Source organism: Mirounga angustirostris, unplaced genomic scaffold, assembly GCF_029215605.1.
Source record: "Mirounga angustirostris isolate CCGP_5_RB_7025 unplaced genomic scaffold, mMirAng1.0.hap1 SCAF_2, whole genome shotgun sequence".
NCBI classification, from domain to species: Eukaryota; Metazoa; Chordata; class Mammalia; order Carnivora; family Phocidae; genus Mirounga; species Mirounga angustirostris.
Window position 1 is genome coordinate 140,934,910 of NW_026991710.1, and position 14,115 is coordinate 140,949,024.

Consider the following 14,115-nt stretch of genomic DNA (forward strand, 5'->3'; position numbering starts at 1 on the left):
CGGCCACTTTTTTAAGGAGGATCCCATTTCCTGCAAATTTTACAGTAAATAGAAAAGAAAGAAAGGAAGTGAGGGGAAGAAAGAGGGAAGGAAGTCAGGAGGGAGGAAAGAAGAAAGGACGAAAGGAAGAAGGAAAGGAAGGAAGGAAAGAAGGAAGGAAGGAAGGAAGGAAGGAAGGAAGGAAGGAAGGAAGGAAGGAAGGAAGGGAAGAAGGCAGGAAAGGATGGACAATAAGAGAAGGAGCTTATGCTAGTAAATTTTTAGAAAATTCTGGGTCCTTTATCTACCTTGAAATATAACAATGTCTGATTTTATCAGAAAGATCTGAGGTGAAAGGAAACTGTCATTTCTTATTTAATTCCATATATTTTTTGAGCAAAAAGAAACTGTTGCTTTTTATTTAATTCCACAAAGATTTTGAGTGATCTACCAGTAAAAAGGATTGACAAAAACAAAGGCTTGCAAACTAGTGGAAGCAGGGGAAACAAAAAGTAAGTAAGCAATAGAAGTAGGATCAATTAGGAGTAGGAGATGGCACAGTTAGCTGAGATCTAGAAGATGATGCAGACATGACACTTACAAGATGGACTGGGATGATGATTAGGCCTCCAAGAACAATTTATGAAAACCAAATATACAGCCTTAAAATAGAATGTGGACTTAAATACCCAGAAGCACACCCCTTTGTAAGATTTGTAACAAAAATTAATATGAATGGAGTTAATAGTTCTAATGGAGGGGTGGGCCCAAGAGCCATATCAGTCTAGCAAAATGGCAGAATTCATATAGCATCAAAGTTGTCCTGCAAGAGCTCCAGCGCCTAATGATGTCTAAAGAAAACATAAAACTCCCTCAGCCACCTGAAAGGACAGTGTTACAGCAATTAATCAAAAAGAGAGGGAGGCCCTCCCCCCATTTGATTTAAGCATTTTCCACAGTAGTACATTTTCTAGATATATCTTGTAGACCTCAAAGTACTGGAAAGGAAGCTCCCATTCAAAGGCAATTTATCTTAACATACTGCAAATGATACTAATTTTTTGTCCATTTGATATATCTAAGTTGTGCTATAACAACAACAAAAAAAAGCAATAAATATAGGATCAATATAATTATATTGCATGTTAGAAGCTAAGAAATGCCATGCAAAAAAAAAAAAAAAAAAGAAGTAAAGTAAGATAAATAAGGAGGGAAGGTAGGGAGGGGAGACTACTTAGTGTAGTGGGACACTTACTAATTGTGAAGCTGAAATAGAAACAAAAGTCTCAAGTTGGTGAAGACATTGGTCATAGACACTGGGAAAGAAAAGCCCAGCCAGAGGAAAGACATTATAATGACCTTAAAAGGGAACCATAAATGGTGAGTTTGACAAAGAACAAAGTGGCAAATGTGACTTTGTAAGAAAGCGTGAGTCACTTCTGGGAGGGGAAATGGAGGGGTTTTGACTAAAATGTGAAAATAATTCACTTAGATTTCTCTAACTGCTGGTTTGACAAGTGTGTGTGTATGTGTATGAATATGTGTGTATATAGTTATTTATTTTAAGGTAAAATCTAGATATAGATTAAAGCACAGATCTTAAGTGTAGAATTTGATAAGGTTTTGTTGTTGTTTGTTGTTTTTGCATTTATTTTATGCAGAATTTACTCCTGGGCCATAAGTTTTTGTTTTTCAGTTTCTTCTGGGATATCTTTTTCTTCCGTGCAACCTCCTCTTCTGGTTTAGGAACAGTCTGCTCTTTTTCAGTAAGGATCATCTCAGTGTGGCAGGGAGAGCTCCTGTATGGGTTAATCAGACCAGGAGCCTGTACGTTCTATGCCGCATCTTAGGGGCTTTGTTCACCTGGACGTGCTCCATGACTAGAGAATCTACATCTAAACCCTTAAGTTCAGCATTACTCTCTGCATTTTCAAGCATGTGCAATAAAAATTCAGCACTCTTCCTGGGCTATCGACCCTGTGTCCAGCCCCATGGTTTGGCCTGGGCACACCTATCAACTCCGCCATTGTAGCAACTGAATGGCACACATTGCTTCTGCAAAGTGATGTCTTTCAGATACTTGGCAGCTTTCAGATATGCATACCCTTGATGGCCTGGGCAGTTTCTTTTCTGTTTTTTTTTTTTTTTTTTTTTTTAGATTTTTATTTATTTATTTGACAGAGAGAGAGAGAGAGAACAAGCAGGGAGAGGTGCAGAGGGAGAGAGAGAGACACAGACTCTCCACTGAGCAGGGAGCCTGACATGGGGCTCAATCTCAAGACCCTGGGATCATGACCTGAGCTGAAGGCAGACACTCAATAGACTGATCCACCCAGGTGCCCCATGGGCAGGTTTAAGTGTGTCCATAAGGTGAATATGAAGATTTGAGCCTCTTGATTTGCATGATTTTGTAGGGTTTTCTAGGTCAACTGAAGAGCAAACCATTTTCAGAGAATGTGTCAGGCCACTTATGGCAAGAGCCAATTTTATAAAGTTCGACAAATATATAAACTGATATAAACAATATCAAAATCAAAACCCAGAAGAACATTTCAACCATGTCAGTTATTTCCTTAGTGCTTCTAACAATCCCGGCTCCATGCTGGAAGCCAGTGTTCTGATTTCCATCACCATAGTATAATTTTATCTGTTTTTACACTTCATATAAAAGAAATCACACAGAATGTACTCATATACTCTTCTGTTTCTTACTTCTTTCTGTCTACATAATATTTTGGAGCTTTAACCATATTGTTTTATATGACAGTAGATATATATATTATTGGTATAGTATTTCACTATGTGGATCTACTACAACTTAAATACTCATAAATGGTAAATATTCAAACATTAGACAATTGTATGTTTATAGTTTTCAGCTATTATGAATATACTTGCTAAAAATATTCTTATACAAGTCTTTTTATGGACATGCAGACATACCTTGTTCTTTATTAAGTTTTTAATTTTAATTTCAGTATAGTTAACATACATTGTTAGTTTTAGGTATATAAATAGGACATATCTTGTTTTATCACACCTCACTTTATTAATTTCCCAGAATTTTTTTTTTTTTTACAAATTATAAGATTGTGGCAACCCTGCATTGAGCAAGTTCATCAGTGCCATTTTCCAACAGCATTGGCTCACTTTATGTCTCTGTGTCAAATTTTAGTAATTCGTGCAATATATATATATATATATATATATATATATTTATTTATTTATTTTTAAAGATTTTATTTATTTATTTGACAGAGAGAGACACAGCAGGAGAGGGAACACAAGCAGGGGTAGTGGGGGAGGGAGAAGCAGGCTTCCCACTGAGCAGGGAGCCTGATGCGGGGCTCGATCCCAGGACCCTGGGATCATGACCTGAGCCCAAGGCAGACGCTTAACGATTGAGCCACCCAGATGTCCCTCATGCAATATTTTAAACTTTTTAATTATTACTATTTTTGTTATGGTGATTTGTAATCAATGACCTTGGATGTTACTATTGTAATTGTTATGGGGCACATTGAATAGTGCCTGGATATGACAACAAAATTAATCAATAAATGTTGTGTGGGTTGACTACTCCACTGACTGGCCAGTCTCATGTCTCTTCCCCTCTTCTTGGATTTTCCTGTTCCCTAAGACACAATAATATTAAAATTAGGCCAATTAAGAACCCTATAATAGCCTCTATGTGTTCAAGTGAAAGAAAGAGTCACACATCTCTCTCACTTTAAATCAAAATCTAAAAATGACTCAGCTTAGGGAGGAAGGCATGTCAAACATATGCCTCTTGTGCCAGTTAACCAAATGGTAACTTCAAAGAAAAAGTTCTTGAAGGAAATTTAAAAGTGTTACTCCATGGAACACATGAATGATGAGAAAATGAAAGTCTTATTGCTGATATGGAAAATTTTGAGTGGTCTGGATAAAACATCGAAGCAGCCACAACGTTCCCTTAAGTCAAAGCCTGACCCAGGGCAAGGCCCTCTCTTCAATTCTCTGAAGGCTGAGAAAGGTGAGGAAGCTGCAGAAGAAAAACTGGAAGCTAGCAGAAGTTAGGTCATGAAGTTTAAGGAAAGAAGCCATTTCCATAACAGAAGGGTGCAAGGTGAAGCAGCAAGTGCTGATGGACAAAGTGCAACAAGTTTTCCAGAAGATCTCATTAAGATAATGAAGGTGGCTACACTAAACAAAAGATTTTCTATGTACACAAAACAACCTTCTATTGGAAGATATCATCTAGGACTTACCTAGCTAGAGCTAAGTCAGTGGCTGGGTTTAAAGCTTCAAAGGATAGGCTGACTCTCATTGGAAGTTAATGCAGCTAGTGACTATAATTTGAAGACAATACGCATTTACCATTCAGAAAATCCTAGGGCCCTTAGGTGTTATGCTAAATCTACTCTGCCTGTGCTCTATAAATGGAACAGCAAAGCCTGGATGCCAGCATATCTGTTTACAACATGGTTTACTGAATATTTTAAGCCCACTGTTGAGAACTACTACTTAGGGGGAAAAAAAAGGTTTCTTTCAAAATATGACTGCTCATTGACAATGCACCAAGTGACTTAAGAGCTCTGATGGAAATGTACATTAAGATTAATGTTTGTTTTTTCATGCCTACCAACACAACATCCATTCTTCAGCCCATGGATCAAGAAGTCATTTCAACGTTTAAGTCTTATTATTTAAGAAATACATTTGGTAAGGCTATAGCTACCACAGAAAGTGATTCTTCTGATGATCTGGGCAGAGTAAATTGGAAACTAACAGGAGTTTGAAAAACATTGATTTCAATCTTCATGAATATCTTGGAGGGTTTCAAGATTTCAATGGAGAAAGTAACTGCAGGTGTGGTGGAAATAGCAAGAAAACTAGAATTAGAAGTGGAATCTAAAGATGTGGCCATCTCTTGGTAAACTTGAGCATATGAGAAGTTGCTTATTATGGATGAGGAGAGAGAGTGGCTTCTTGAGATGGAATCTACTCCCAGTGAAGATGTTGTGAAGATCGTTGAAATGAGAACAAAGGGTTTAGAATATTATATAAACATAGTTGATAAAGCAGTGGCGGGGTTTGAGAGGATTGACTCTAATTATGAAAGAAGTTCTATTGTGGGTAAAATGCAATCAAACAGCACTGTATGCTACAGAGAAGTCATTTGTGAAAGAGTCAATTGATGTGGAAAACCTCACTGTGTTTTTCTCAGAAGTTGCCACAGCCACTCCCGCCATCAGCAATCACCTTGATCAGTCAGCAGCCATCAACATTGAGGCAAAACCCTCCACCAGCAAAACATCACAACCCACTGAAACCTCAAATGATGGTTAATATTTTTTAACAATAAAGTATTTCCAATTAAGTTGTGTACAATGCTTTTTCAGACATAATACTACTGCACATTTAATAGACTACAGGTTAGTATAAACATAATTTTATATGTGCTAGGAAGCCAAAAATTCATTTGATTCACTTTATTGTGACATTTGCTTTATTGTGGTGGTCTGGAACTGGACCCACAATATCTCTGAGGTATGCATGTATGTTTTCATTCCTAAGAGTGGAATTGCAAGATCAGAGCATAAGTTGAGAAAGTTATAAGAAACTGTCAAGTCATCTTTCAAAGTTGTAGTACTATTTTATACTATCATTAAGATGTATGAGATTGCAGTTGCTTTAGTTTCTTGACAATATTTCCTGTTTTAAGTCTTTTTTTGTTTTAGCTATCTTAGAAAGCATGGAATTGTATGAATTATATCTTATTGTATTCTAACTTGCATTTCTCTGAATGTATTTCATGAATCATGTGCAAATTTTCATGTGAATATTGGTTATGAACCATCAGTTCGGGTCCTCTGCTGCATTTACTATCAGTTACTTTTCTTATTATTATGATTTTTAGGAGTGTAGACACATATACAAAAATATGTGAATATTTACATGTGTGTATATAAAATGAATATAAATGTATATATAATATATACAGAATATATAAATATATATTATATATTTTTCAGATGTATTACAGCCAATAGTTTCCTACAGCATGAGGCTATCTTTTCATTCTCTTCACTGTTCCTTTTGAAGAACAAACATTTTTAATTTTGTTGAAGTCCAATCAATGTTTCTTTTGTGTTTAGTGCTTTGTTGTAACCTGAGAAATCTGCTCAAAGTTGTGAGAATTCTGTTCTATGCTTTCCTTAAAGGCTTATAGTTTTATCTTTTACATTTAGTTCTATAATCCATTTTGAGTAAATTTTTATACAATGTGAATAAGGGATTGGGTTTTTGTTTTTGTTTCTGTTTTGGTTGTTTGTTTTTGTTTTTTCCTATAGAGATATCCAGTTGTTCTTTTTTTTATCCCAAAACTTCTTATCCTTGTTGGATGATGCCATCAGCTTTATAAAACAATCAGTTGACCAAACTTTGGCTAGTCTATTTCTGGATTTTCAATTGTGTTCTATTGATCTTTGTGCTTTTACTAGAACAAAGCCATACTATATTGTCTTGATTTTGGAATTTAGAGTAAGTCCACCAACTTCATTGATCTTTTTCAAGATCATTTTGGCTATTCTAGGTCTTTTGTATTTCCATATGCATTTTAGAATTAGCATCACCATTTATTAAACTTTTGGTGCTGGGATTTTTTAGTGATTTTAATGAATCTACAGATCTATTTTGGGAAGTTTTACATCTTAACAGTATTCTGTCAATCCATTATCAAACTAAGAATTACAGAAAAATATCCTCTGATTATAAAGAACATGCACAAAAACAACCTACAGCTAACAGCTTGCTTAATAGTCAAGAAAGCTGTAAAAACTACATATGGCTTAGAATAGACTTTGGGTTCTTGCCAATATAGAGTGCTAAATTTGCTTTCCTGACAAAAGCAATTATGAAGATGGACAAAGCATATGATATAACCATTTAGGTCCTAAGAAATAGGCAGTGCAATATTGTAGTCCTTGTGAAAAGTAAAACCTAGGAAGTGGATCCCATGATTGCCCTGGTTTCCTACTTGGGGTCCCTTTCTTGTCAATACACAGGAAGATGTAGCTAAGTGGAGTAGATGTCTCACTAAGGAAGTGCAGATAATCCATTCTGGATTGTGAAGACAACTGAAATTTATAGAACAATTTATCAGAGAAAAAGATTCTGGGAGGAAGTTGGGAAAAGGGGACAGAAGTCTTCATGACATTCACCTAGGGACTTTGGAAAATGTAAAAGGCTGAGATGCCAGAGGATATTTAATGCTGGAAATGTTGAACTTCTGGCCCAGCCAGATGGGAGACACCTCACTCAGCAGCACAAGTATTGAGTGGAAACCCATGAAAACAAAATCTATGCCTAAAAATAAAGCTAAAGCCCTGGAATAAGAGTCATGCTCATACTGGTAAAAAATGATAAAAACCAAAGTTTAAAGAGGAAGTTTAAAAATCCAGATAAAAAGAAAATTTTAATCTAGAAAACAATATAAATGGTGAATATTTTCTTACCAGAAATAATGAATGTTCAAAAAATATGGATTTTTTTAAATGATAGAAGAATCTGTTGAGACAGAATTCTATATTCAGTGAAAAAAATCCATGAATAATGAAAGTAAAACAAAGAAAATTTCAGATAAATGTAAGCTGAGTGAATCATTAGCAAGACATGTACAATACAAGAGCGTACTATAGAAGTTTCTTTAGGATGATGGGAAATGGCATTACATGTTAATCTGAATACAGAGGAAAAAATGAAGACTATTGGAAATGATAAATACATAAATCTACTAGAATAAATATATCAACATTGAAACATATAGTCAATATTCAAAAAAATAATTTCTATGCACTAATACACACATGTGTTGTTTTTTATACTGGAAACTTCAAAACATTGATGAGAAAAACCAAATGAGACCTATAGAATTGTATATCTATCCCGTGTTCATAACTTGGAAGACTCAATTTTGTTAAGGAATCACTTCTCCCTAGACTGATCTATAGATTCAATACAATCTCATTTAAATTATAATGAAAAGTTTTGGGGGACAGTAGTAGACAAAATTATTCTAAAATTTGTGTTAAATAGCAAATTAGCCAGAATACCCAGAAGTATTTTGAGAGTAGAAAAAGTTGGAGGAGTCACAGCATCTGATTTCAAAACTTACTATCAAGTCTCAGTAATCAAGACAGTGTAATATTGGCAAAATAACTACATAAATATGGCTAAAATGAATAGAGTCCAGAAACAAGTTACAAAGGGTCATAAGGAAATATGAGGTGAAGGAAATGTTCCATATCTCAACTGTGGAAGTGGTTCCCATACTGTATGCATTTGCCAAATTCATAGAACTATATATCTAACAAAAGTGAATTTTACCCTATATAAATTTTATCTCAATCAATATAATTTTTAAAAATATACAGTTATATTTGAGATCTTTTTTTTCCTACTGGCATTAGCCTCCTAATCTACAAAACAACCTGAAGTTGGCATAAACACTAACTCCAAATCCTCACAAATGGTAAAAATATCAAACTACAGAGCAAGTTACTTTGCAATATTGTTGTTGATGTTGAATCAGTATTAATGTTGAGTTGATTGATTTAAATATAGAATTTGAAATTCAAAATATCAACTTTTTTCTAAATAATTAAAACAGACTTGATTAGAAAAAAAATAGGTAACTGGTTATAAGAATAACATAATTTTAGTAAGCAGCACTTAGCTATTGTAATAATAATTTTCAGACACCTACATTTTCATCACATATTGTGATTGAAAAGATTGCATGTATTTATGGAAAGGATGGTGGGCTATATCAATAAAAATTCTCCGAAATCTATTTGGTTTGTGCCATTGTTATCAGCATATTACACAGACTGAATAGGCAAATTAAGTTATTTTTTTCAAAACAGTTTATTCTTAAGGAAAGGGATTACAGATGAACATTGTAGATGCATGTTCTTTTCATAAGTAAGAACATTGACATCTTTCCATATTTGGCATTGGAAAATACCTTAGATTTATTCTGAATGGAAGCTCTCTTGAAAATGAAGCACTTCTAAAATTCTCATCTCTCATTTTCTTAGTTTTTTTTCAATGAGACTGGATTATTTAATGTTTATTTATATGAATAAAAACTTATGACAAAGTTTAGTGGTGATTATTCTTTGGATGTGAAAGTCAGTTTGTCTTTTTTATTCTAAACCATTATCTTTTGGTGAATGAAGTATGTGCCATTTTCCTCATATATTTTGTGTGCTCCTTTTTATCTATGTAATTTGGAGTTTAAAACTCAGTGAATATTATATATTAAATATAAACTTTGTGGCTAATATTGTATATCTCATTAGAACTGAAAAGGGGTATTGGAAAATATTTTTTTCATAACAGAAAAAACATTTCCTAATTTAGAAAGTAGTCTATTTAGTTGTAAAATTTAAAAGATTTTCCCCCAAAAAAATCCATTTCATATTCTTCAGTTATAATGAGGGAGACAGCAGAAGTTACAAAGATGTTTATCATAGCAAATTATATTTATTACTAGTTAACATATTCACCTTATATATTTCTTTCTGGCAGTGGGCTGATGCAAATTGTACACATTGGCACAAACTAAATAACTGCATCATGAATGTTGCTACATTCTTTGATATACTCTGCTTCATTTATATTTGATTAAGATTTGGAGAAGTGATAGTAGAGAGGAGACAAATGTGTGTGTGTGGGTGGGGGTGGGTGGGTGGGTGGGTGTGAATATTGTGCCACATTCTTTTCCTTTGGATAACTGTTTGAGATGAGTAGTGTTCTAAAACGTATTTTTTCATGCTTCTACAATGACAAACAGAGGAGGCAGAACAAAATCTAACCCTTTCTTAATGAGGCAGTGCAACTTTAAGTAAAATTGATGTGTAGGAGTATTTATCTACTAAATGGCCCCAAGTGTGCAACCTCGGTCACTTAATATACTAAGTACAAAGATATATAAGGGGAAAAAAAGGAGACATGACTTCTGCTCTTAAGGAGCATATAGCTAGTCAGAGAGACATATTATTAAATAGGTAATTTCACTTCCACTTAGCAAGTGTTATTTGTTTTCTAATTTATTTATTTATTTAATAGGTATTTATTAGCAATACCATGAACTTAACAGCTTTGATCACTTATCCTTTTCACCTGCTATGATTAAGTGGCCAGAGGGGATAGGAAGATCAAGAATTTTGGTCTGGTATTTTGGGTGAGCAAATAAATATGCATGTGTGTGTGTGTGTGTGTGTATACACACTCCATATTTCCAGATATATATGTATGCATGTGTATGCAAATATATGAATGAAAATAAAATTAATGCATATATATAAAGATCAGTTTCTAGGAGACATTCATGTTAAAAGATAAAATTAATGCCTGATTACCTCAATTTTCTCTATCAGGCAAAATGCTATGTACTCTCCTAGGAGAGGATAGAATGGCTTGACAGCTATGATAAAAGCTAGATAGAAGGTAAAGTATTCAAGGTGAAAGGGTGAACTATGCAAATATAGTTAGGAGAAATGATAAGCTGCATTTTTGGTTTTGCTTGCCATAATAAGAGGGTAGTGTATTGCATAAAACTTGATTATACTAACTCTGGAGTCAGACTGATCTGGGCTCACATTTTAGAACTATTTATAAGCTATATTCACTAGGGAAGTATGAATCCTTACATCTGAAATTTCTTATTTGTAAAGCAGGGATACAAATGGTAACTCTGCAACAAATTTGCAAATTTTGTCTCTTTGTTTTACATAATACTATTCAGTTCTCTTTTTTTATTGAATCAATATGGTCATATCTTTATTTTATCAGTATTTAGAAAGACCATCCTCTGTTTTTTAATCTTCTTTATCCTATATTTCCCATTTTCCATTTATTTCCATGTGTATCATTATTACTCCCTCCATTAAATTTTCCAGAGTTTATTCTGCTTATCTTTTCCTAACACCTGAAGTATTATACTCAGTTTTCCATATTTTTAATATAAGCATGAATAATTGTATAATTTTTCTAAGTATTTTTAGCTGATCCCTAAATTATCTCATGAAGTATTTTACTTATTTGTTCCTAAGCATTTTATTTTATTTTATATTTTTTAAGCATTTTAAATTTCTACTTCAATTTCATTTATGCCCTGTTAGTTATTTTGAGCTGATAAAAATCACAAACATATAGATTATTTTAAGGTATATTTGACATTATGTTTCTAACTTAATTATAAGCTGGTCATAGAACACTGTCTATTTAATGTCAATTATTTGTTACAATTTAATTATGGCCTAGAGAAATGGTTCTTCACAGTTAACCTTGTTAATATAAAGATTTTGATTCATAGGTCTAGAGATGAGCCTGAGAATGTACATTGAGGCACAGATATGTTAGTACACAAAATTATTCAAAACCATATATACAATATCAAGAAGTACTTTCAACCCTAAGCAGTATAGAATTAAAACCTGTATATCAAGTTAGCCTAAAGAATCAAGATAGCTCTCCCATGCTAATGAATATATGCTCTCAAAAGAACCCGACTCCATATTTTCCAGATAGTTTTATTTGTGAATACAAGACAATGAGCAGATTATCTTGAATTGGATGACCTGATAAAGTATATTCCTTTTAACATATCTGTGTTCTAAGGGTCAGATCTGGAGGGAAAAACAGAATAAAAACTGTTCCTGAAAACAGAGAGTGATATACTTAAAAGCTTTGAAGAAAACATCCTTACAGTACTTTTTACAGGAAATACTCCTATTCTCACAATCATGTTCATTAGGGGGAAAAACAAAACTAAACAAATGTTTACTGGTTCCTGATAAGAAGGGCTAATTACATAAACTGACATTTCCTTCTGATAGCCTGGGGTACCAAAGAAAAAAGAAATTGACAAACCTGAAAAATCCAGCATGAAATCTCAAATATTTGGTGCATTGACCAAAGGTAATTGGGTCCCAAGGAATGGGAGAAATTTTGGCACCAAGCAAAAGAGGGGAAATTTTTACAAATGGGAAATACTTTGGAATAGAAGATTTTAGCAAAAACACTTTTCCTCCTGTCCACATTGCCTTGGGAAAAGCATTGCTTGCAAAATCACCTGGACAGAGGAGTGGATTAGCATCAGCACCTGGTGCTGATGGAGTAAGGGGAAGCTGTAGCAAGGTGACTGAAAGTAAAGGAGGAGAACAAACATCAGCTGAAGGGAAATCAACAGATTCACTGAGTGTTCTCTCCTCCACAGTGGGTGTGAAAACTGGAAGCAGGCAGGGCCAAATCTTTTAACACCAGCCTGCTTCTGGGTTCCTTCTTATGCCACACTTACAGGAGGGGTAAGATCTGGGCTTTGGCCTCTCCCTCGAAAGAGACACAACTAATGTTAGACACTCATGGAGAAATCAAAGAAACATCTGAGAAACTGCAACTCCCTAATGGTTAAAAGAAGAGCTGATTAACTGGTACTAGATGAAGCTAAACTGTAAATAATTATATCTGTATTTTTTTGAAATTCTAAAAGGAAAGTTTTTTTTCCTCCTAATTCCTCCACTAATTCACCATTATCTCCTTCCAAATCTTACAAAGAGCTAATCTATTAACTTTGCATTTTCTTTTCTATGTTTTACTGTATTTGTATATTAATTTGTTCTCCTATGGCTACAAACATCTTAAATTTCTTCTTCTGATAAAGCCCTCCCTACATTCCATATATTTCTAGAGATACTAAGGTCCTACCTTTTCTCTTATCCCTAAGATTTTTGAGAAAGGAGTCAATACAGATTTTCTGTATTACTTCACTCTAAGCAATCTGGCTTTTTTTTCCCCAAGAGTGGAATCATAACCCTAAAGCTATCCAATTACCAAATCAAAAAGAAAATATATACAGCTTCTAATTTATTTGACTTTTCAGAGTGTTCAATACATGAATATTTTTAAAGCTTTCTCATTTTTTGTTTCTAGGACACTTTTACTTTAACATTTTTTTTCTGACTACTCTTTTTATTCTGTTTGTAAGGCATCCTTTAATGATTCTTTTGTTTGTTTCTTGTTATTGTTTTTGTTTTTTGAGTCTCCATCCTTGGACTTCTGTATTCTACAATATACTCTACAAATTAACTTTGGACATATCTCCTAGGTCTTTAGACTCAGATCTTACCCAAAACTGATGACATGGAAATCCTTGTTTCCAATTCAAATCCCTTTCCTGAGCCACAGATTAATATTTATAACTTTTCTCCTGGGCATCTCCCCCCAAAACTTTAATGCACATCTCAAATTCAACAAATCCATATCCAAATGCATTACTTAATTTCTCCTTCTCTGCAAAGTGATGCTTTGCCCTTTTCTCTTTAGTATCTCTCTCCAAAAATGGCATTCCCTTTCATGCAGTCACTCTAACCATTTCAGGGTTTTTCTGGGTTTCTTCATCTTCTCCACCTTTCCACATCAAACTGATTACCAGAACTTTTCATTTACATTTATTTAATATCCTGTAAATACTATTACTACCCCTATGTTCATTTTTTTTACCTAACAACATCCATATTGTCTATCTCCAATCCTGTCCTTATATTCTTATTTAAAATTTCTAGTCAGTTAATCTTTCTAAAGCAAAACAAAACAAAACAAAACAAAACAAAAAACCCGCTCATGTCAGTTGGATTCTTAATTTCTCTCTCTCTCTCTCTTTTTTTTTTTTTAAAGGGAGAGAGAGCAAGAGCACACACGGGAGGTGGGGAGAGGCAGAGGGAGAGAGAGAATCTCAAGCAGGCTCCATACTGAGTGTGTAGTCTGACACAGGACTCGATCTCATGACTCTGAGATCATGACCTCAGCCGAAATGAAGAGTCAGATGCTTAACTGATTGAGTGCCCCGACATTCTTACATTTTTTAATGGTTTAAGAGAAATTTGTTTAGTCAGATAGCACAAAGCTGTTCATGATCAGTCCTCTGCTTCTTCTGCCATATTTGGGAAACAGAGTAGTAGGATTTAGTAGTTTTCCATTTTTCAGTTCAGGGACTATTCTCTAATATTTAAGTTTTATGATGGACTATGAAGTAACTTTTAGGGTTCAGTGTACTGGATGGAGAATTCTGTCACTTATATTATTTCA

The 14,115-nt window shown here is 34.0% G+C and overlaps 1 pseudogene; it reads left to right on the forward strand.

Annotated features, from left to right (window-relative positions):
• The first annotated feature begins 569 nt into the window (after positions 1–569).
• LOC123847481 (ubiquitin-conjugating enzyme E2 variant 1-like) lies at positions 570–887 on the forward strand (annotated as a pseudogene).
• The last annotated feature ends 13,228 nt before the right edge of the window (positions 888–14,115 follow it).